This window comes from Solanum dulcamara, chromosome 8 (assembly GCF_947179165.1).
Source record: "Solanum dulcamara chromosome 8, daSolDulc1.2, whole genome shotgun sequence".
Lineage (NCBI taxonomy): Eukaryota > Viridiplantae > Streptophyta > Magnoliopsida > Solanales > Solanaceae > Solanum > Solanum dulcamara.
Genome location: NC_077244.1, coordinates 31,585,312 through 31,612,227, shown reverse-complemented (window position 1 = coordinate 31,612,227; position 26,916 = coordinate 31,585,312). Strand labels below are relative to the sequence as shown.

Sequence of the window (26,916 nt, the reverse complement as noted above, 5' to 3'; positions counted from 1 at the left end):
ATTACTCCTAAATTAAGACAAATAAATGAAAGTTTCTTCCAAAGTATCAACAATGTGGTGACTTGCAATTAGTTTTGATTCAATTCTGACCTTTATACCTATGGAAAAGAGAGAAAAAAAATGTTCATATTGAAGTCAAATGTAGAATACATAACACGGTATGTGTCTTTTATATGTCATAAAGCTCAATTTTATAAGGCGAAACACATCGGTGGCCTCATAAAGTTGGCACCAACTTTTACTTAGACACTTAAACCAGGAGATGCTCATTTTAGACACCTCAAGTAAGGGTCAAATGTGTCATCTTGACATTTTTTTGACAATCACCAAAATATATTAGGTGTGTGTAATACACTCGTCTGACGTGTCAAAAACAGCGAATTAAATAAAGACACGTTGCATATATATATATATATATATATATATATATATCAAAAATAATTATCAAATAATGAATATATATATATATCTCAAAAATAATTATCAAATAATGATCAATAATTTGATGACACGTGACATTTTTTTATTCAAAAAAAATAAAAATTAACAACTATTAACCCCACTCACCTCGCCGTCATCTTCTCCAATCCCACCCACCCCAACCCCAACCCCTCCCCCACCCCACCAGATTTTTTCTCCTCCAACACTCACCCAACACTATCCATATCATCTAAATAGGAAAATATGGAGCTATAATAACAGACAAAAATATAAATTAAATTGGGTCAAAAAATCCGACGAACCTCCATTTTTTTCGACAAGATTAATACAAATCTAAAATTACTTACTAATTTCTAATTGTTGTTAGTAATTATATAATTATCATGTTCAAAATGTTGTTGTATTGTTTGTGTGCACCACACATAATTCAATCAACTACATGAACTCCAAAGTAGTTAACATTATCTTTAAGAATATAGCCAGATTTACATATGAATCAGAATAAGCTGAATGGAAAAGACCACAAATTCAAACGGAATTTGGGGCTTTCCAAATTTTGAGAATCTTATAGATATCGATTAAGTGGTCGAGAAAGCTCCCGTGCTTATGCCAACATTCGTCGGCACCAACGGAACGCAAAACGGCGATAAGGGTTGGGAGATCTTTATCTATTGATTCGAATTCTCCTCGGAGAAAACGACGAGATGATTCCAAAAGGGTATAGAGATATGGGTTTTCAGTGGGAGAAAGTGATGAAGAAGAAGAACATTAAAAAATGCTGAAGAAGAAGAACAAAAAAAAAAACAGTTTTTACGCGCCTCATATAGGTGGAAATCACGCGAGGTGCCAGCTGTGTAAAAAGTGTCAAGATGACACATTCGACCCTTACTTGAGGTGTCTAAAATGAACATCTCCTAGTTTAAATGTCTAAGTGAAAGTTGGTGCCAACTTTAGGGAGCCATCGATGGGTTTCGCCATTTTATAAGCATGGAAAAGACAAAGCATACATAATATGAAGGTCATCTTGAGTGAGCAATATTCATGTTCCTTCCAAGCACTCTTTGCAGTAAAACTCCTTATTTTAACCCAAAATCAGGAACCAACATCTTTAAAACCCATATGAAGTGTTGAAGTTACTAAACTTATTGGTCAATCTCTTATTCATAATTGATTCACTAAGTACATATGCTTGTAAGTACTCACAATTCAACAGATGAAAAACAAATCACTTTCCTACAATATGGTACACACTCCATTTGATCATCTATTGTCCTCAAGATGTTGACTAAACCACATCATCTGAAAATGTACTAATTGGCTTTGGCTTCAGCTTCCAAAGTAACACACATTCAAGACAACTGTATAGAGTGATATCAACTTTAACAATAACAATTGTCTAAAGAAAGAAAACGAAAAATATGATTAAGAGATTAAATATTATCATGGATAATAAGATACCTCAAAAATAGTAACAAAGTCATGTAATTTTTTTTTATCACTAAGAACATTAACAGTTACTTTTTTTTTTGCATAAACATAGCTTACTAAATCATAAGTCTTGATATGATTTATGATCCTACTACTGTAAATCATATAAATTAAAGTAAGCTTAAGAGTTGAGTTATAGGAGTATTACCTTTTATTAGATAGCTAGGAAATACACCACACCTTCTGCCTAGTAATTGTAAAAAGTATAATCAAATTTAATAGTAAACATAAATATAAAAGAGAGGAAAAGCAAAAATTGGAAAGTTGATTGAATGTTTGAGCACAGTGAACTTTTTTGTCTTTTCATGATCAAATTGGTACTTCATTCATTCATACTTCAAGCAGATATTACAGAATTGGCTCTTTGGATTTTTCAAGAACAGTGCTAGCTTGGGAAAATCCCGCTCTTTTGCTTTGTGAATGAGAGAAAACGTTAGATGAAAAACATTCTCTTAATCAAGATCAGTTTTTCAGGCAAGTTCACAATAATTTGTTACCAAAAAGTAGAACAATTTTAACATCGGTAAGTTATAAGTTTATTATATATAGAAAAATTAGTTTGAAACCTTAGTTTAGTCTATATATGCAGGACAAATAACAATCCATGCAAATGTCTAACTTATATAACACGAACTGAGCAATTAATACTTAAAATGTGAGAATACTATAATTAATTTCACAACAATAGAACTTCCTTCCTATGTCAAAAATTAAATCTCAAGAACTATTTCAGCTGCTGCTTTGTTACTAAATTTATTAAATATTGAAATGCGAAGCTTGAGGTGAAGTAGGCAATCGCCAGTATTTTTGTCAATCTCATACAGTTTCATTATGTTATTGAATAGAAAACTACATATAACAACATGCATAAGCAAGAGAACAGTAAGTTTAAAAGAATGTAAAGAACAAACAAAAGTAAATCAAAGTGACTAACGTCGATAATCAATGCCAAAGCTCAATTTAACAACAGGTCGTCCACGAATGGACTTGAGAGAAAATCTGATGGAGTCTTGGTGGTTGTTGATCATCTCTCCTGCTCCACTATTTTAATTACTTACTCTGTGGCTTCTCAGAAATGGCAAATTATCAAGATACAATTTATAAAACTAATATACAACCATACTGCCTAAGCAACAGTAGAGTAGCTAGATATAAAGCCCTACAGTAAACAGTATACACACTGATAAAGAAAATTGAAGGCAGAATACAATCACCACATAACACCAAGTATTTCATCTGCAAGCCTTTCTGATTTGTAAAAGGGCTCAAAGATTGAAATTTGATTGCAATAAGAGAAAATCCTAGCTGTAGGCATCCTATATGTTTTTATTGAATTCTCTGATCTATATAGTTTCTTCTATGTGGATATTCTAGTAATTTCAGGACATCTTAATTTTAATCTATCAGTTACATTTCCAAATTTTAGAAATAGAATTTCCTAGGCACACATGCTGCTAATTTTGGCAACTTATGGTCAAATACTAGCTCTACACGGTCGTTTAAAAATCTAACTAATCATTTTTCAAAAAAGAGTCATTAGACTAAATGGTATGCGCATCACCCACCCCACCCACCCACCCACCATCCGAGGCCTGCAAAGACATTAATTAGGAATGCAGAAGATCAAACTTTAATGTGTAAGAGTTTCAGCTTCACCTTTGTTCCAGTGTTTGTAACTATCTTGAGGGATAAAAAAAATCAGAAGGCTAAAAGAGTCTGCTTAAGCAGATAGTAGCTTGAAGCTGCCAGTAATATGAATCAGATCAATTATTATCTAAAAACCATACCTACGGGAAGAACTTGAATAAGAAATGAATTGAATTACCAAATTAACAAGGCATGCCCCAATTTAAACAATTGTTTGTAATAATTTATCCTTCATAGAATTCCAATACCCACCAGCACAATATTATTCAATCGTGGCCGAGAAGGATTTCAAGGTTGGATGCACCTGCCAAAAATAATATGAGGATTCGAAGATCCAAGTTGTCAGTCATCTCACAATGGGTAGCAAAATTTGGTTAGAAAACTTAATAGGAAAGGCGATCAAATAGGTGTACAAAGTTGAGAGGCGGTAACTAAATGACTGTTCTCGTTATTGGGAAAAACAAAGCACAAACAAATGTGCACGATAGCGCAAAAGTGGAAGACAATCCAAATCTAAACTTTTTCTTCTATTTGAACCAAGAGGAGACAAACTAATGCATGCACAAACACTGTTTTGGAGCAGCAAGTATATCAACCAAACCAAATAAGACAAAGCAAGAATGAATCAACAATATGAGACACCAAATTTACGTGGAAAACTTCTTCGGTGTGAAGAGAAAAAACCACAACACCAAAACTCCACTATAATCAACGAGAGTTACAAATGTTCTCCAAAATGGCCACCAAAGAAGTGTCAAACAATGACCAATGATAACTACAACATAACACCAAAAAATTAGACAAGAAATGAGTAAAATCACCAAAAATGAAGCTACTGTTCACGATCAAAAATCTGGAGCTACAGGGCTCCAAATCCACCTCTATCAGTTCTCAATCAAAGATTAAATTGAGAGGAACAATTTATCTAAAATCAACTCAATCGGACAAGAAACAAAGCGGAAATCGTGATTTGAAGATTAACTCCTAGGGTTGGAATTTGGTGCGGAAATATGATCTCTTTTCTCACTTTTCTCTTTATATGGCTGTTGTTCTTTCTCTTGTGAAAATTTTGAAAATAAGACTTACAAAGTCTTACATATGCACCATAAGTACTGGGCTTATGGTCAAGAGAGGGCTAGTCCAAATTGGGCTTTTATTTATCCACATATGAAGGGAAAAAACCAAAATTCAATAATTCTCCCCTCCCGACTATGTGGAGGAGACCGCCATCTCAGCGATCATGCAACATTCTTCAAACTTTCCTCTTGGCTAAACTTTAATCATCATGTCAGATCCATTATCATTCGTATGAATCTTCTCAAGTTCAAGCAACTTAGAATCTAGCACATCTCGAATCCAATGGTATCTCACATCAATGTGTTTAGACAGATCGTGAAATGTAGAATTCTTACCAAGGGGAATAGCACTTTGACTGTCCCAATAAAGCATATACATCTTCTGAGAACAACCAAGTTCCCCCAAAAATCTCTTCATCCATAGTAATTATTTACAAGCTTCAACAGCAGCAATAAGCTCAGCTTCTATAATAGATACAACAACATATTTTTGCAACCTAGATTGCCAAGACACAACTCCCCTTACAAAAGTAGTCAAGTAGCCTAAAGTAGACATACGAGTATCAACATCACCGGCCATATCTGAATCAGTGTAACCACATAGAATAGACTTTCCTGTCCCAAAACACAAACTCAAACTAGAAGTACCACAAAGATATCTCATAATCCACTTTACAGCATTCCAATGCTCTCTTTCTAGATTAGAAAGAAAATGACTAACAATACCAATAGCATGAGCAATATTCGGTCTTGTACACACCATTGCATACATCAAACTACCAACGACTGAAGCATAAGGAACTCTCTTCATATCTTCCTTCTCACCATCACTGGAAGGACAATGTTTCATGCTCAATTTGAAGTGCATAGCTAAAGGTGTATTGACAACCTTAGCTTTGTTCATGTTAAATCTACGAAGTACTTTATAAATGTACTTCTCTTGTGATAGCCAGAATTTCTTGGCCTTTATTTCATGGACAATCTACATGCCAAGAATCTGCCTTGTTGGTCCCAAATCTTTCATAGCGAAAGACATATTCAACTCTTGCTTCAACTTTTTAATCCTGCTAGCATTCTGACCAACAACAAGCATGTCATCAACATAAAGAAAAACAACAATAAAGTCACTATCAGAGAATTTCTGCACAAAAATACAATGGTCTAAAGAAGTCTTCTTGAAGCCCTGTTGACTTATAAAAGAACCAAACTTCATGTACCATTGCTTGGGAGCTTGTTTTAGACCATACAAGTTCTTCTTCAATTTGCAAACATAATTCTCTTTTCCCTTGACTTCAAAACCTTCTGGTTGCTCAATATAAATTTCTTCATCTTAGTCACCATGGAGAAAAGCAGCATCTATTTGCTTAATTTCCAAGTCCAAACTTGCAGCCAAGCCTAGAACCATGCAAATGGATGACATCTTCAAAACTGGAGAGAATATCTCATCAAAATCAATTTCCTTCTTCTGATTTTTACAACTAATCTAGCCTTGTACCATGGAACTGGGTTGCCATCTTCATGTTTCATACTGAAAACCCACCTGTTTTTCAAAGCTTTTTTGTCTTTAGTAACTTAAATAAATCAAAGATATGATTATCATGTAGAGACTTGATTTCATCTTCCACAGAATCAAACCATCTTTTTTTTTTCACTTTCCATGGCCTCATCGAGACTCTCTGGTTCTCCCCCGTCAGTCAAGATTATATACTCATTAGGAGAATAACAAGATGAAGGTATTTTCTCTCTAGTAGATCTTCTGAGAGAATTCTCTAGAGTATTAATAACAGTTGGTTCCTAACCAACAACATCATCTTGCACTAGAGCATTAACATCACACTGGTCATTTTGAATATGATCACCATCTTCATTATCATCTTGATTTTCATCATTTTGAAGATTTTCTTCAGTTGCAATCATCAAAGGAACTGTATCAACATCAACTAAGTTCTCACTGCTCTGAGAATCAACTTTCTCAACTTTAACAAGATCTTCAATAGTTTGGTCTTCAAAAAACACAACATCACAACTTCTAACAAGTTTTTTCTCAACTGGATCAAAGAAACAATAGCCAAATTCATCTTGACCATAACTAACAAAGATATATTGCCTAGTTTTAACATCCAACTTTGACCTTTTATCCTTAAAAACATGCACAAAGTCTTTACACCCAAATACTTTAAGATGATCATAAAAAACATTCTTACTAGACCAAACTCTATCAAGGATATCACCATTCAAAGCAACAGCAAGAGATAAATTGATAATATAGGCAGAAGTATTAAGTGCTTCTGCCCAAAAGAAATCTGGAAGCTTAGCATCTGAAAGCATACATCTAACCCTCTCAACTAGAATTTTGTTCATTCTCTCTACTAAATAATTTAGTTGAAGAGTCTTGGGAGGAGTTTTTTTATGCCAAATACCCTTCTCTTTGCAATATTTATCAAAAGGACCAATATACTCACCACCATTATCTGAGTGGATGCATTTCAATTTCTTTCATATCTATCTCTCAAGCAAGGAGGATTGAAAATTCTTGAACACATCAAGTACTTGATCCTTGGACTTCAAAGAGTATACCCAGATTTTGCGAGAATGATCATCAACAAAAATCACAAAGTAAAGTGCACCACCATGAGACCTTAATTTAAAAGGACCACACAAATCAAAATGTACCAACTCCAGCAAAAAAAAGCTTTCTTGAAGGCGGATGACTCTAAAAAGAAACTATTTTCTGTTTACCAACTAAGCAATGAACACATTTCTTCAACTTTGCTTGTTTCACTCTAGAAAGAAAATATTTTTAGCCAAATTATCAATTCCCTTCTCGCTCATATGACTTAGTCTTCTATGCCATAACTCTGATGAAGTATCATTCTCCACCATATTTACTGAGCCTCTAGAAATGGACCCCTAGAATACATACAAGTTAGACAACTTATCACCTCGAGCCACAATCATTAAATCTTTAGTAAGCTTCCACTGGCCAGCACCAAAGGTGTTAACATAACCCTGATCATCAAGGTTTCCTAAAAAATCATATTAAAGCAAACATCTGAAGCATGCTTCACATTGTTGAGAACTAGTCTCGAACTATTATTACTTTTCAAACAAAGTGTACCAATGTCAAGTACCTCAACCTCATTACCATTGCCCATTTTCAACATTTCAAAATTACCTGGAGTGTAAGAAGAAAATAATTCCTTCTTTGGCGTGACATGTGAAGTAGAACCAGAATCCACAAATCAGCTAGACTCACCACAAACAAGATTAATGGCATTTTCACCAAAACCAATAAGAAGATCATCCTCAGCAATAATAGCAATACGATTTTCATTATCACCATCGTTCTTTTGTTGTCTTATATCTCTCTTGTACCTGTAGCAATATTTCTTGATATGCCCATTCTTGTGGCAATAGTCACATGTAATATTCTTGTACTTAGACTTTGACTTGCTTCTACTTTTATTTCTATCATTGTGACCTCTAAACTTTCTTCTCCCCTTGTCTTCAATAACCAAAACATCGGAGTGTGAAACTGAAGAAGATGAGTCTTGAGATCTTCTTCTAATCTTGTCACGACCCACCTAGGGCCTAGTCGTAACATGGCGGTCGAAACCCTGAAGGGCTCCAATGAAGCCTCTTGTATATATCATAAGCATACATAAGGTGAAATATAAAAGCGAAAACATCATAAGAGAGTCCAAAATATGAATAGAAATCTAAAAATGTCTTATGACAACATAGACTCAAACATATGTCCAACGAGATGCCTCTAAACATGAGTATGGGCGGGGGCTAAGACATGTCCTTAGCTCACCCTCAATACACAACATAAGCAAAAGTCTTTTGACAAGATAATAGTAAGTAACTTGAAATAGTCCCCGGTCAATGAAGACTCACCACAACACCTTCGGATAGGAACGCCTACTAGTTACGTGGACGATTAGGATCTTCAACCTCAACCCCTATATTATGAGATAATGTAGGCAAAAAGTATGCATTAGTATGTTGAATGTACTAAGTATGAGGGCGTGATATGCAACGTAAATCATGAAATACAAAGGTCAAGTAAAACACATGATAAGTTGGAATACGTAAAGTCATGAGAAAATTATATTGACCAAAGCATTCAAAAACATAAATTCAAAATCATAACATACTTAAAATATCATATATATATATATGGGATAGGAACCATAACCGACAATAAGACCATGCGAGCTATAACATGGAATCCGATGATACCCACATCAAGAAGGAGGAGGCTACTTTGCCAAGGTAGACTCCTGATCATGAACATGTGCTATTTGTGGATCCACTAGCTAGGCCATAAAGGAAACCTATGGTGACACGTAGTTTATGAGACATGAGGCTGCTACTAAGGCTTTTGGTAGGGCCCGCACCTCAATTTCACTCGGTACTAAATCAAATTCCACGGAATAAATACATAACATAGGATCATAATATCATATATCATAATCATGATTATAGTCTTGAAATCATAGAGTAGCTCATTCTCATAACATACGTGTAATGTGAGAATTGTCCTTTCATCATTACAATTATTTTTGCATAATTCATATCAATAGGCCTTAAGTCACCACATAGGATCCTAAGTCACCTTACTTGATAACTTACATGAAATTCATACCTTGAAACATACTTATAATTCATACAGATAATATCCTTTAGATGTATGAATCAAAATACTCATAATTTACATCATGAGCCCTAGAAATCAAAATAGGAGAATTCATGGAAAACCTTTTCAATTTAATTCAATAACCATCAATTTATATCAAAATAGACTTATGATCATGCTTTAAATCAAAATTCATGTAATTGGAATAGAGATCACAAAACCCATAAAATACCATACTTTAATTTGATAGAAAACCTTGAGAAATTGATTGGGCTTCATGGATAAAAGGATCCATGAATCAATACTCACATACCTTGAGTGAGAACACCAATTAATTTGGAAGAACTTGAGAATTTTGATGGAGAAATTTAGTGAATTTGCTTGAAGTCTTCAATGGAAATCCTTGAGAGCCTTTTTGTAGAGAGAGAAATATTTGATAGATGAATTGTAGAAGAATGAATAGAATTAGAGGTTTAGGTTAATTTATAAAATTGAATTAGGTCGTAAAAACGTCTAGATTCATTAACTAATAATTTGGAAAAAGTCTAAAACGCCCTAAAAAAAACTAAATTCGGCCAGAAAACCTTTCCAGGTCTGCAATGCGGACCTGTCGCGATCAACTCGGCCAGAACTGTTTTCTAGGTCCGCGACGCAGTCCTGTCACTGACCACGCTATTTTGTGGATTCTTCGAAAATCTTTCTTCCGTTCTATGGGTCCTAAAAATCCATCAAGACCATTTTCCCGCAGGTTTTGACCCCTTGATCAATATTCCGAACTCTGATTTTTTTAAAAAAATTAAAGATAATGCGTTACATGAGCGGCTTATTTTTAAGGCATTTTTAAGGTATTTTGTGGGCATTTTGAGGGATGTTGCAATATCTTCCCCTTTAAAACATTCGTCCTCGAATGAGATTTAACTAATATAGGAAAAAGGATTTAGAAACCCAACATGGACATGAGGACACCTTGAAGAATGCATAGAACGTGTAAACTTCGTACTTAAAATAAAACATAGTCCTTGAGAGAAATCATTTTCATGAATCATGCATGCATATGAATGACATATGGAACTGAAGCATAGGACTTTAATCGATTTGATCATGAGCAACTTAGTACCTTTAGGCTTTAGTGAAAGAAAAGAGATAAGTATATCTCTTCATCATGTACGATTTTGCTTCCCACGTAGCACTCTCTACTTGTTGATTCCTCCACAATACTTTGACCAATGCAACATCGTTATTTCTCAGCCTCTTCACTTGGCAGTCTAAAATCTCAATCGGGACCTCCTCATAAGTTAAATTCTCTTCAATACTCACGTTCTCCCTTGATATAATTGAATTTGGATCACCCACAAACTTTCTCAACATCGACACATGAAATATCGGATGAACCAAAGCCAACTCAAGTGACAAGTTTAACTCATATGCTACCTTGCCAATGCGCTTCAATAGCCTATACGGTCCTATATATATAGGGCTCAACTTCCCTTTCTTACCAAACCGCATTACTCCTTTTATAGGTGAAATCTTCAAATACACCATATCATCCACATCAAATTCAATCTCTCTCCTCCTAGTGTCCGAATAGGACTTTTGATGACTTTGAGCCATTTTAAATCTCTCTCTTATGATCCTTACTTTTTCCATTGCATCAATTACCAAATATGGAACAATCAATGTCATCTCACCAACTTCAAACCACCCCACTTGAGACCTACATTTTCTCCCGTACAAAGCTTCAAAAGGAGCCATTTGGATGCTAGAGTGATAACTATTATTATAAGCGAACTCAACTAATGGAAAATGGTCATCCCAACTTCCTCTAAGGTCAATAACATATGACCTTAACATATCCTCCAAGGTTTGAATTGTTCTCTCGGCTTGCCCATCGGTTTGAGGATGGAAAACAGTGCTTAGCTTGACTTTAGTGCCAAGACCTTTTTGAAATGACTTCCAAAAATATGAACTAAATTGAGTACCTTTATCCGATATAATCGACAAAGGAACACCATGAAGTTTCACAAATTCACGAATGTACAACTTAGCATAGTCTTCGGCACCATAAGAAGTCTTGATCGGTAGAAAATATGTTGATTTGGTCATTTGGTCCACAATGACCCAAATAGAATCATGTTGTCTTCTAGTAGAAGGCAAACCCGTGACAAAGTCCATATTCACATCTTCCCACTTCCATGTAGGAATTTTGATTTCTTGAGCTAGACCTCTCGGCCTTTGATGTTCAATTTTCACTTGTTGGCAATTAGAACATTTAGCCATGAATTTTTCTATGTCCTTCTTCATGCCATTCCACCAATATACTTCCCTCTAGTCACGATATATCTTGGTGTATCCCGGATGAATTGAATATTGAGAACTATGGGCCTCATTCAATATTAACTCTCTTACTCCATGAATATTTGAAATACACAACCGACCTTGGTAACGTAGTACCCCATCTTCTCCTAGGGAGAAAGACTCAACGAAATTTTTGGCAACCGACTTTTTTAATTCGACTAAAGTTGGATCATTGTCTTGCTTGGCCTTGAATTCTATCGCAAGAGACGATTCCAAAACATTATGTATAAGAACGCTTACATCATTGGAATCAACCAAACGTACACCTAAATGTGCCAATCTATGGACCTCTTTGACCAATTCCATTTTACCTTCCTCAACATGTGTGACACTACCCATAGACAACTGATTAAGAGCATCGGCTACAATATTTGCCTTACCCGGAAGGTAAAATATGCTCATGTCATAGTCTTTTAGGAGTTCAAGCCACCTCATTTGCCTAAGGTTTAAGTCCTTTTGACTAAACACATATTGAAAGCTTCTGTGGTCGCTAAACACATCAACATGCACCCCATAAAGATAATGGCACCAAATTTTCAATACAAACACAACCGCCGCAAGTTCAAGATCATGGGTTGGATAGTTTCTTTTATGCACTTTAAGTTTCCTAGAGGCATAGGCTATAACCTTACCATGTTGCATCAAGACACAACACAAACAAATACGTGAAGCATCACAATAAACAACAAACCCATTTGAACCTTTGGGCAATGTCAAAATAAGAGCTGACATAAGACGATCTTTCAACATTTGGAAACTTTTCTCACATTCTTCCGACCATTGGAATTTTGCCTTCTTTTATGTCAACTTATTAAAGGCAAAGAAATAGATGAGAACCCTTCAACAAACCATCGGTAGTATTCAGCTAAGCCCAAAAAGCATCTAATGTCTGAAGGAGATAATGGTCTAGGCTAATTTTTAACTGCCTCCATTTTCTTTGGATCTACTTCAATCCCATCACCGGACACCACATGGCCAAGAAATGCAACCACTCTTAGCCAAAATTCGCATTTACTAAATTTAGCAAATAGTTTCTTCTCCCTCAATGTTTGTAACACAATCCTTAAGTGACCCATATGATCTTCCTCATTTCGAGAGTAAATCAAAATTTTATCAATAAACACCACTACAAACATATCCAAATATGGCTTGAAAATGCGATTAATCAAATCAATGAATATAGATGGAGCATTTGTCAACCCAAACGACATTACTACAAATTCAAAATGACCATACCTTGTCCGAAAGGCCATCTTAGGAATATCACACTCCCTTACCCTCAATTGATGATAACCAGAACAGAGGTCAATCTTGGAAAAATAGATTGCTCCTTGTAATTGATCAAACAAGTCATCTATCCTTGGGATTGGATATTTATTTTTTATGGTGACCTTATTCAATTACCGGTAGTCTATACACATTTAGAGTGACCCATCTTTCTTCCTAACAAACAACACGGAAGCACCCCAAGGTGAAATACTTGGTCTTATAAAACCCTTATCCAACAAATCCTTTAATTATTCTTTCAACTCCTTATGTTCCGCTGGAGCCATACGGTAAGGAGGAATAGATATAGGTTGGATATCGGGAATGAGATCTATGCCAAAGTCAATCTCCCTTTCGGGAGGAATGCCTGGCAAATCATCGAGAAACATGTCGGAGAACTTATTAACTATAGGGACTGACTCAAGAGTAGGAGTTTTGGAATCAATGTCCCTAACTCGCACAATATGATAAATGCACCCTTTAGAAATCATTTTCCGGGCCTTAATACATGAGATGGATCGACCCTCAACCACCGAATCATTTCCCTTCCATTCAAGAATAGTCTCATTAGGGAAGTAAAACTTAACTACACGAGTTCTACAACATATAGATGCATAAGCAGCATGTAACCAATTCATACCAAGAATGTTGTCGAAATCAGTCATATCAAGTTCAACAAGGTCATATGGAATAACTTTGTGCAAGACCCATACGGGACAATTTTTATAAGCTCTCTAGGCTAATACCCAACCACCAACAGGAGTATAAACTGAGAAGGGTTTTATTAACACTTCGGGGCACATATCAAACCTCATAGAAATGTAAGAAGTAACAAAAAACAAGTTGGCACCCGAATCAAGCAATGCATTACATCAAAGTTAAAGACTTATAACATACCCGTGACCACATTGGGAGACTCATTAACCTCTTGCCTAGCATGAAGGGCATAGAAGCGATTGTTGCGTTCGTCACCCTTAGGTTGAGCTTGGGCGCCTTGTTGCACTTGGCCTCCTATGGGACGACCATCTCCACCCTTGTTGGCTATAAGAGGGAACTCGGATCGCTTATGGCCCATCATGCAACATCCATAGCAAGCACCCATTCTGATCAAGCACTTTCCTCCATGATTCCTTCCACACTTTGCATATTTTGGAAGAGAAGGGTTACTAGCATTTACACCTCCTTCACCTTGAGCTTTAGGGTATGGCACCCTATCCTTAGCAAACTTCTTCCTTGAGCTTTGGACTTGATTAGAGCATCCACTGCTACCAACGGTCCTAGTATTGGAGAACCCACCTTCATACCGGGCACTCTTAGAATCCCTCATCCTTATTTCTTTGAGCTTTTCTCCTTCAATTTTTTTGGCAAAAGTCATAAGCCGAGATATGTCCATCTCCTTAACAAGCATAGCGGTGCGACATTCCTTGTCAACCAAGTCGGACACCCCTGATATGAATTTACTCATTCGGGCACGTAGATCGGCAACCATTGAAAGAGCATACTTGGATAGCTTAGTAAACTTGAGGGCATAGTCCCTCATCCCCATATTGCCTTGTCGAAGATTTATGAACTCCAACACTTTAGCCTTCCTTAACTCAAGAGGGAAAAAGTGATCAAGAAAAGCAATTTGAAAGCTTCCCATTTGACAGGACCTTCATCCACCCTCTCCGACTTCTATTAAGTGTACCATAGTTGGGCAACACCTTTGAGTTGGTAAGCCGCCAACTCCACTTTTTTCTTCTGAAGTCACCCCCATAATACTCACTATCTTGTAGACCTTATCAATGAACTCTGGAGGATCCTCATCAACCTTTGAGCCATAAAACTCCGGGGGATTTATTCGTGCAAAGTACCTTACTCTTGAGGTTGGAGTAGGAACATTAGGAGGAGCCACGACACCTTGGTTGGTCACCACTCTGGCTAGCATAGTGATAGCAGATCGGAACTCCGCATTAGTCACTTGATCCGGTAGAGGATCATTGTCTTGAGGAGCCGGGAGAGCTTGGACTTCATTAACATTCCCTCCCCTTGGAAATAGTGGTCTTCTTGGAGCCATTTTTTAGAAAATCGCAAAGAAAGATCGTTAGAGAAAAGAAGTCTTAACGTAAACTCTATAGCAAGACATGGATCATGAAAAAGGTGAAAATTTCTAAAATGACTCAAAGCCTCCTACTCATAAGTATGGCGCGCTTCACACCTATGAATAAGACTCTACTTGACGTGGTATGTTGGACATCCTAGGACACTTGGAAAACATTGTGCTCTGATATCAAGTTTGTCATGACCCGAGCTAGGGCCTAGTCATAACACAGCAATCGAAATCCCGAACGGCTCCAACCAAGACTCTTGTACTTATCATAAGCATATATAATGTGAAATATAAAAGCAAAAATATCATAAGAGAGTCTAAAACATGAATAGAAATCTGAAAATGTCTTATGACAATATAGACTCAAACATATGTCCAACGAGATGCCTCTAAATATGAGTATGGATGGAGGCTAATACATGTTCGTAGCTCACACTCAATACACAACATAAACAAAAGTCTTTTGATAAGAAAATAGTAAGTAACTTAAAACTAATCCCCGGTCAATGAGGACTCACCACAATACCTTTGGATAGGAACGCCTTCTAGTTACGTGGACGATTAGGATCTTCAACCTCCACCTCTATATTATGAGATAATGTAGGCAAAAAGTATGTATTAGTACGTTGAATGTACTAAGTATGAGGGCGTGACATGCAACGTAAATCATGAAATGCAAAGGTCAAGTAAAACACATGATAAGTTGGAATACGTAAAGTCATGAGAATTATATTGACCAAAGCATTTAAAAACATAAATTCAAAATCATAACATACTTAAAATATCATATATATGTGGGATAGGAACCATAACCGATAATAAGACCATGCGAGCTATAACATGAAATCCGATGATACCCACATCAAGAAGGAGGAGGCTACTTTGCCAAGGTAGACTCCTGATCATGAATATGTGCTATTTGTGGATCCACTAGCTAGGCCATAAAGGCAACCTACAGTGGCACGTAGTTTATGAGACATGAGGCTACTACTAAGGCTTTTGGTAGGCCTCCACCTCAAGTTCACTCGGTGTTAAGTCAAATCCCACGGAATATATACATAACATAGGATCATAATATCATATATCATAGTCATGATCATAGGCTTGAAATCATAGAGTATCTCATTCTCATAACATACTTGTAATGGGAGAATTGTCCTTTCATCATTACAATCATTTTTGCATAATTCATATCAATAGGCCTTAGGTCACCACATAGGATAGTAAGTCACCTTACTTCATAACTTACATGAAATTCATACCTTGAAACATACTTATAATTCATATTGATAATATCCTTTAGAAGTATGAATCAAAATAATGATAATTTATATCATGAACCCAATAAATCAAAATAGGAGAATTAATGGCAAAATTCTTCAATTTAATTCAATAACCATCAATTTATATCAAAATAGACTCATGATCATGCTTTGAATCAAAATTCATGCAATTGGAATAGAGATCACAAAACCCATAAAATATCATACTTTAATTTGATAGAAAACTTTGAGAAATTAATTGGGTTTCATGGATGAAAGGATCCATGAATCAACACTCACATACCTTGAATGAGAACACCAATTAATTTAGAAAAACTTGAGAATTTTGATGGAGAAATTGAGTGAATTTGCTTGAAATCTTCAATGGAAACCCTTGAGAGCCTTTATTATGTTAGTAGTTTATATTATTTGTCTATGGTATAATACTTTAGAAAAAATTGTGCTTGTGTGATTTAATATTTCTCTATTTTTTTGTCTGGTTAAAAAATGTGTTTAAAAATAATGATCTTATAATTATAACTAAAAAGAATTCGTAGCCAATGGTTGCACTATTAAACAACAAAATTTAGATAGTGGCCACTTGAACATAAATTTTTTATGACAAAATTTCATTGTAACTAAATTGTAGGTTAAATAGAGACAATAATACATTTGTCGCTAATTATTTGAACTATTAGTGACAAAAATCTAAGGTCACAATTGAATAGAAATTTTTGTGGCTAAAGTTTACAATGATTAACTACAGATTCTAGTTTGTCACTAAAATCTTTATATATATTTTGAAATATAAATTTTCATATCCAAAATTTAACTAATTTTAGGACAAAAATAATTTGTCACTAAAGTATCAATATATTTTCTGCAACAAAAGTTTCTCGTATCCAAAATTTAATTAATTTTAGGACAAAAATTATTTGTCACTAATGTATCAATATATGTTTTGCGACAAAATATTTTCGCATCCAAAATATAACTAATTTTAGGAAAAAAATTATTTGTCACTAATGTTTCAATATATTTTTTGTGACAAAAGATTTTTGTATCCAAAATTTAAATAAATTTAGGACGAAAAATGGTTTGTCGCTAAATGAGGACATCATTAGTGACAAAATAATATGTCACTGATAACTCTAAATACGTAGTTAATAGCAATCACTAAATGGCGCCAATCCATTTTTTGGTGCAAAACTTAGTGGAAAATACTTTGCTACGAATTTTTATGATTTGTCACTAAACGTATGTGCCTCATGTATTTAAGCACAAAATGTAATTTTTGTCACTAGAAGTGAATAATTAGTGACGAATTCCATATAGTAGCTAATATTTTCGTAGCTATATATCACATTTCTTGTAGTGTACCTTGGGGACACAAAATCCCTATGGAAACTTGAAAAAGAAAGGAGAATCGAAATACCTTGAGATGAAAATCCTAGCTTTGCCTTGAAGTTCTTGGGAGAATTTTAGATGAGGGGAAATTTAATGTATTGAGTCTAAGTATGGGGAATGAGGGATTTTAGAGGTTTTAGGGCCCCTAGATAGAAGAAATCATCCTCCAAAACGATCCCATTTAGACTTAAAATGCAGGAAAAGACTACAATACCCCTTTTAAAATCTGGCCGGAAAGGAGTTCACGGGGACCCTTCACGGTTCGTGGTGCCCACCATGGACCGTGGTGGTTTCCCATGGTAAAGGACTTGAAAATATTTTTGGAAAAGCCTTCAGGGTAATCTCTGAAGTTTCACCACGTAACCTCTTCATGGTCCGTGATGTGCACGACAGGCCGTGAAAGGTGGTCGTGGTGCAGTTCCTGCAGGTGGACTTGCAGGGTGTCTATCACAGTTGCTCACCACGGCCCTTGATACAGACCACGGCCCTTGATACAGACCACGGCCCATGATGGCCTCCGTGGTTCAGCCTCTGGTGCTAGTTCCTGCAACTTTTTGAAATTTAATCCTTTGTTCCTTGGTTTTGGACCTTTCACATTTCCGTGGTCTTACAATATCTCCCCCTTGAGAACATTTGTCCCCGAATGCGAATCATTAATATAGATGGAAATATGACACGAGGACTAGCAATCCAACATATATACAATGACACTTGAAATGCATCAAACATGAAATCTTTAAACTTTAGCATAAATCATAACCTTAAAACTCAACTTCATGAATATGCATGCTTATGAAGACTTGGGAAAACTGAAACATAAGAGCCTTAAATACTTGAGCATGAATGACTTAGTACCTTAGGCTTGAGTAGAATGAAAGAGATGAGGGTAACGTTTTATCATACCCGCTTCCGCTTTTCATGTAGCACTTTCAACTTGTTGATTTCTCCAAAGGACTTTAACGGATGTGACTTCCTTGTTCCTCAATCTCTTGACTTTCTGGTCTAAAATTTCAACCGAAATCTCTTCATAGGTCAAATACTCTTCAATGTTCACTATCTCCAAAGGAACTATGGAACTTGGATCTCCCACACATTTCCTAAACATGGATACATGGAACACCGGATGGACCATGGCCATTCCCGAAGGTAATTCCAATTCATAGGCAACCTTGACAACCCGCTTTAAGATTCTATAAGGACCTACATACCTAAGGCTCAATTTTCCTTTCTTACCAAACCGAACCACACCCTTCATGGGTGAAACCTTTAAATACACCCAATCATCCACATGGAACTCAAGATCCCTTCTTCTAATATGGGAATAGGACTTTTGACGACTTTGAGTCATCTTCAACCTTTCTCTAATGACCTTGACTTTTTCTAAAGAATCTAGCAGCAAGTTGGGGCCCGACAAGGTCATCTCACCTATTTCGAATCAACCAACCAAAGATCTACATCATTTTTCATACAAAGAATCAAATGGCGCCATTTCGATACTTGAGTGATAACTATTATTATAGGCAAATTCGATGAGCGACAGATGATCATCTGAATTTCCTTGAACTCCAACACACAAGCCCTTAAAATATCCTTTAGTATTTGAATTATTCTTTCGGCTTTCCCATCGGTTTGAGGACGGAATGTGGTGCTTAACTTTACCTAGGTTCCGAGGCCACTTTAAAATGACTTCCAAAAGTGAAAGGTGAATTGGCTACCATGATCTAAAATAATAGACCGTCACCACGCAACCTCACCAACTCCTAAATATACAACTTGGCATAGTCGTCAGCACTATAAAAAGTTTTAACCGGTAGAAAGTGAGTCGACTTAGTCATTCTATCAACAATTACCCAAATTGAATCATGACACTTCCGAGTGTAAGGCAAACCCACTACAAAATACATATTCACATCTTCCCATTTCCAAGTTAGGATTTCAATGTCTTGGGCTAGGCCACCTGACCTTTGATGTTCGGCCTTCACTTGTTGGCAATTCAGACATTCAGACACAAACCTTGCTATGTCTTTTTTGATGTCACCCCACCAATAGAACTCTTTTTAAGTCTCGATATATTTTTGTTGAATCGGTATGAATAGAGTATGAGGAATTATGAGCCTCCATCAAGATCAAACTCCTTAGGCCATCCACATTCGGAACACATAACCGGCCTTGGTAGTATAGCATCTCATCTCCCCCTTGTGAAAAGACCTCAACCTTTTTTTCCTTCACTAACCACTTTAACTCAACAAGTGTCAGGACAATGCCTTATTTTGACTTCACATCCACAACCAAGGAGGATTCGGATCCATTTTGAACAACCATACTTCCATCATCAGTACCACACAACTTCACCCCTAATCTAGCCAACCGGTGAACATCTTTTATCAACTCCCTCTTGCCTTCCCTTCAACGAACCTTCTGTAATAACTAGCTAGACCCAAAAAGCTCCTAATTTTCGAAGGAGACAATGGTATAGGCCAATTCTTGACCGTCTCTGTCTTCTTAGGATCAACATTAATCCCATCACCGGACACTATGTGACCCAGAAATTCCATCTCTTTCAACCAAAATTCACACTTACTAAATTTTGCAAATAATTTCCTATCCCTCAACGTTTAGAGTACAACCCTCAAGTGATTTTTATGTTCTTCCTCTCTCCGAGAGTAAATCAAAACATCATTAGTGAAGACCACAATAAAAGTATCAAGGCAGGGTCTGAACACCCTATTCATTTGGTCCATAAACACCACCAGTGTATTTGTCAACCTAAAACATATCACTACAAACTCTATGTGGAAATACCTTGTCCGAAAAGAAGTCTTGGGAATATCACACTCCCTTACACTTAGTTGGTGATAGCCGGACCGAAGATCAATCTTGGAGAAGTAACTTTCCCCTTGCAATTGATCAAATAAGTCACCTATTCTAGGGATTGGGTACTTGTTCTTAATGTTCACTTTGTTTAATTGATGGTAGTCATGCACATTCGAAGAGACCCATCCTTCTTCCTTACAAATAGCACGGAAGCACCCCATGGTGAAATGCTCGGCCTTATGAACCCCTTTTCTAAAAAATCCTTTAATTGTTCCTTCAACTCTTTCAATTCTATCGGGGCCAATTGATAAGGAGGAATAGAGATAGATTGGGTATCGAGGATGAGATCGATACCATAATGAACTTCCCTTTTGGGAGGAACACTGGGAAGGTCATCAAGAAAGACATTGGGAAACTCATCGACTATAGGAACTGACTCAAGAGGAGGACTTTCAAAGTCGGCATTCCTAACCCTCACAATATGGTAAATACAACCCTTGGCAAACAACTTTCGGTCCTTAAGACAAGAGATGAACTTACCCTTCACCACCGAATCACGACCCTCCTATTCAAGAATGGACTCATTTGGAAATTGGAACTTAACTCGACGAGTCCTACAATCTATAGAAGCATAAGATACATGTAACTAATCCATCCCAAGTACAACATCAAAATCTACCATATCAAGATCTATGGGATCACAAGGAACAATGTTATACATGATGGACACAGGGAAACCCTTATAGACCTTTCTAGCCACAATCGACTCGCCCACGGGGGTAGACACCAAATAAGGCTCTACTAGCATTTCGGGCAAAATATAAAGCCTATTAGCTAAGAAGGGAGTAACAAATGACAAGTTTGCACCCGGATCCAATAATGCATATACATCAAAAGTAAAGACCTTTAACATATCGATAATAACATTTGGTGCTTCCTCAACCTCTTGCCTCTCATGCAAAACATAGAAAATGGTTGGTGTGTTGGCCACCTCCTTGAGCTTGTTCGCCATAAGCAATTTGGACTTGAGGTCTACCACCCCTAACACCTCTACAATACCTAGCATGATGACCCAATTTGCCGCATTTGAAACACGCATTTGAGCCCGCAAGCACTCCCCTTTGTTGGTCCTACCACACTTCTTACATTGGGGAGGGGAAGCTTGGGCACCAACATTATCTCTTGGGACCATTGGATTAGGATCCTTTTCCTTGTTGAATTTAGGAGAAGGAGTATTAGTAGAACCTTATCTCACAAACCTTTGCCCACCTTTATGAATCAAATGAAAGTGAAAGAAATCGAATTTCACACCTTTTTCCTTTTCTGATGGATCAATCATTCCCTAAAAAAATCCTCCTCTTACTTATTATTTCTATTTTTTGTATTTATTACTTTTTTCTTTTTTATTTAGAAATTTCTAAATAAAATTTGAAATACTAAATAATATAAACTAAAATAATAGAACTAAATTCAATTGAAATAATTCAAAAAAAAATACTACTACTAGATGTCTTTGCTATTGTTACCATAACAAGACCTTTGAGGGTAATACCCTCCACCATCCACTCTATCTTTCTTGAACCTTCTAGACCTCTCCCTCAACTTTGCTTCTTCAATTTGTTCAACATAAGTCATTAATCAGGAGATGTCCATCTCCTTGACCAACATGGACGTCTTGCACTCCTTGGACACTAATCTTGAGATACCGAAAATTAATTTGCTCATCCTTACCTACGGGTCGGAGACCATGAAGGGAGCATACTTTGACAACTTAGTAAATTTGAGGGAATACTCCCTCACACCCATACTCCCTTGACGAATGTTGATGTACTCTTGTATTTTGTCCTCTCTTAACTCCATTGGAAAGAAGCGGTTTAGGAAGACACCCTTGAACTCTTCCCATCCTATCGGCCCCATTTATTCATCCCTCTCAACAAGCTATTGATTGTAACAAAATCGAGCCACACCTTTGAGTTGATAGGCCACTATCTCGGCCTTTTCATTCGGTGGTACACCCATGATAGCCACAATTCAGTACACGTCATCAATGAACTCCATAGGATCCTCATCTAATTTAGAATCATCGAACTCGGTCAGATTCATCCTTTGGAAATTCCAAATCCTAGAGGCCGGATTTTGCATTTGAGGAGGTACACCTTGATACCCTTGGTTGGCAATGGCTTGACCTAGCAATATAATGATATTGTAAAACTCGACATGGGTTATCCCTTCTTTATGATGTGGGACATTAGGAACCGGAGGATCTTGGTCCTCATTGTCAACCCTTACTCTTCCATAAGGTATGATCTAGAGAACACAAAATGGGTTGTTAGTTGTGGCGCATACTCTCCTATTCATAGTTGTGGCGCGCTTCATAACCATGAAGAAGACCCTATTTGATGCAGTATGTTGGACTCTAGGACCATTTTAAAACCTCAAGCTCTGATACTAAGTTTGTTATGACTCAAGTCTAGGGCCTAGACACTACACGGTGAGTGAAGCATCGGGAGGTACCTCATCTAAGCCTCTTAGCATTCATTGAGCTTCATCGGTAATGATTAAATAACAACAAGCGAAAACATAAGGGGTAATTGGGACTAAGGTGTTTCATATTCAATAAGAATCAAAGTCAACATACCATCATTTACTATGTCCAACAATACCTTCTACATTACGACTTAGTGGGGGATAAGACATGTCCCTAGCTCACCCTTAAGATTAGGTCAAATACCAAAATATAACTCAAATGTGTAAACATAACATAAGCTAGATAGGTTAGGAGTGTTGTTCCCGAAATATGAGAACTCACCAAAAGTGGTACCCTTCAACGATCAATTTAGCCACAGAGAGTAGAGTGTGGAGCAACGCCGGTTCCTACATAGTGATATCATGTAGGAAAAAGTATACATTAGTACTTTGAATGTACTAAGTATGAAAGCATGTTATAATGAAGAACATAAAGTCATATATATAAGCAATATGCAATAATAAATGCATGCATGAGAAACATCATACACCTTCCAAATCATTTATATGATTATAAATAGGATTGTCCTCTTTATATCTAATATTCATCAAATATTTTAGCAGGAACAACTTGTTATTGTCAGTCTTTGAAGCATAAAGTGTTTCAAGCTTATCCCATAAACTTCTAGCATGTGTCTCGTTCATAATGTGATTTCTAACATTATCTTCAACCCATTGTCTAATATAGCCACAAACCTGTAGATGTTCAAATTCCCAATCCTCATCATTCATAGACTCGAATTTATTAGAAGCAAACATAGGTAAATGCATTTTCTTGATAAATAGAAAATCTTTAATCTGGCCTTTTCAAATTTGATAATTTCTACCATTCAAACACATCATTTTGCTCATATTTGACTCCATCATTCAACTAGATAATGAACAACAATCAATGCTCTGATACCAATTTCTTGAGAAAAATAAACCACAAATACATGTGCACGATAGGGCAATAGTAGAAGACAACCCAAATCTAAACTTTCCCTTCTATTTGAAACAAGAGGAGAAAAACTAATGCAAGAACAAACAATATTTTGTAGAAGCAATTATATCAACCAAACCAAATAAGACAAAGCAAGAATAAATCAACAATAGAGACTCCAAATTTATGTGGAAAACCTTTTTAGTGTGAAGAGTAAAAACAACAAGGCCAAAGTTCCACTATAATCAACAAGAGTTACAAATATTTTCCAAAATGGCCATCAAAGAAGTGCCAAACAATGATAAACAACACCTACAACATAACATCAAAGAAGTAGAGAAAAAAGGAATAAAATCACAAAAAATGTAGCTACTGTTCACGACCAGATATTTGGAGCTACAAGGCTCCAAATCCACCTTTGTCAATTTGCAATCAAATATTAAGTTGAGAGGAACAATCTGTCCAAAAATTAGCGCAATCGGGCAAGAAATGAAGTGGAAATCGCGATATAGAGATCGACTCTTTGGGTTGGAATTTGGTGCAGAAATATGATCTATTTTCTCACTTTTCTCTCTATATGGCTGTTGTTCTTTTTCTTGTGAATATTTTGAAAATAAGTCTTACATATTACCATAAGTATTATGTTTATGGGCAAGAGTGGGCTAGTCCAAATAGGGCTTTTATTTATCCACATAAAAAGGGAAAAAGACCAAAACCCAACACTCATTTTCTAAAAACAATAATCAAATACACAATCACGGTGGGGTAAGAGAAGCCGGTTACCATTTTCCAATCGAAAATTCTATAGGAATAGATTACAAGTTCTAAATTTAATGCCTGGCATTAGAGTAGATTTAAGATTGTTGTTTATCTTAAGCAAAATTTCAAAACGTTGTTCAAAGAAGCCTCTATTTCACTAGCAATTCAATTATTCAGTAAATAATCCCTATTGCACTTACACTGACACCATAAAGACAAGACTAGCGTATTTTCTTATGTCAGTTATTTATTGCCAGAAAATATTATAAATCATAACAATTTTTAAGTCCAATGTAGAGAGCAGATAGATTTTAAATAGCCTACAACTAATGCAAATTGATACTAGTAGGTAAATTCTCTCATAAACAACAAACTTCTCAAGAAGCATCAAATATAGCAGCAAATTCATTACAATATGTAAAAAGTTTAGTCAATCAATAAATTGAATCTATTTATTGTTATAATGTTAACTTGCGATTGTTACAGGAACTCATAAACTCTAAATCATGAATTCATGTTTTTAAAAGTACTTATAAATAGAAGCTACTCTATAGTTGAGCTAAATCATATATTAGAATAGTGAATCTTGACCTCTGTTTCATCTCTCTATTATCTTTCTTCATAAGAAAGAATAATACTACACTCCTTACAATAGTCAGTAAACAATAATAATAACCTGTAAGATCTTAAATTTAAAGTACCAAAGGACACTTTTCAGCATTTTTACATAGAGGTGAATAAAATTATTGATTATTTGGCAAACATGGGAGAAAACACAAGACAAATTCTTCTTCTCACGGGATTTAAATCTTACTCAAAGAGATAAATCGATGGTGTTACTTGTTTTAGGTTCAAAGCACAAAAAAAGAATTTCACTTTTGATTTGGGTAGAGATTAATTCTTTTTGGTTTCAGTTTGGTTACTGTTGAATAGTTTTCATAGATCAAAATGTAAAGGAAGAGTCCTCCGATAAACTCTTTCTCTCTTAACACAATTTTTGCTATATGGTTAACTCCATTTAACTTATTGTATTGGAGGCAAGGCTTATCTCCTCCTTCGTGGCTTTCCATTAAAAATATATTTTTTCCATCCAACAAATAAAAATGAATCTGCAAAGAACTCTTAAGAAAAATCACTACAACACCTTAATATTAAACAATCCTAGATTCACAATTAGGGATATTATAATTTCAATCATAATTTATTTTTTAAAAGGGAATTTTAACTTATTATTTCTCAAAGCATCAGAAGATTTCGATTAAGATTTGCGGTAGCATTTTCGACAACTTGAAAACGTTGGCAGTTTAAGAAGATGCAAAGATAAGAAAATAAGTAGATAAAATTTAATAAGAAGATAAAAAAAAACTGCACAAATCAAAATCAAACCAAATAGGAGAAAAGGTTAAGGAGAAGAGAGAATTTGTGTGTAGGGAAGAGAACTTACAGGATAGAAAAGAGAAACCTAGGTAGAAAGAAAACTAAAACAGAGGCAAATAATTTTAGGGAAAATAAGTTTTTCGCGTACGGTTTTAGCGGAAAACAAAAGGCCTCAACCCCATGTAGGTACGCACAATCCAGTAAGTTATTGAGTAAATTGAGTATACTAGTTTAGTGTGTAACATGTCTCATCTAAATCAATTAAATTATATATCAGAAGAAAGAAATTATTAAAAAATAACAATTGACGTTAAAATAAATGATAATTCATATAAATAGGTTAAAAAGTTATTTTAGAAAAAAGTGAATCTAAAATATTAGAATTTTTAATATAGTTTAAATAAACAAAACTTAAGAAGCAAAAAATTAATCAACTATAAAGTACTAAATATTATGAGTTTTTACTTATTACAAATAAGTAAGAAATTTAATTGCTATAATTTTAATTAATTTCAAAGTTTTAATTATTAGGATAATAATTAAATAAAAATTATTTGAGAAAAATAGTAAATGACAATTTTATCTATTGTAAAGTATTTTAATGAAGGGTATAACATTCAATCAACATTTCTAATGATCTTCATGCTATTAAAGTAACTAGTTTTGCAATGTGTGCTGAGTCAGGAAGTACATGATTTCATAAAATATTATTAATATTATTAAAATAAAGATTAGTTGAGTAAATAAATTATTGAAATTTGAGAAAAGACTCATATATGTCATCAGTTAATAATTAAACTCACCTATGTCATTTCCATGATAGTTAGTGCCCATTCGTGTCATTA

At 35.5% G+C, this 26,916-nt stretch overlaps 1 long non-coding RNA gene across 1 annotated transcript; it reads right to left on the bottom strand.

The window, feature by feature from the left end:
- Window positions 1-1,499: 1,499 nt before the first annotated feature.
- On the bottom strand, window positions 1,500-26,221 carry LOC129901729 (uncharacterized). Its single transcript, XR_008769928.1, has 6 exons — window positions 26,139-26,221; window positions 23,297-23,361; window positions 3,755-3,880; window positions 2,864-2,962; window positions 2,078-2,116; window positions 1,500-1,799 (listed from the first exon to the last, which is right to left on the bottom strand). It is a non-coding gene; the product is annotated as an uncharacterized LOC129901729 (long non-coding RNA).
- Between the last annotated feature and the right edge of the window lie 695 nt (window positions 26,222-26,916).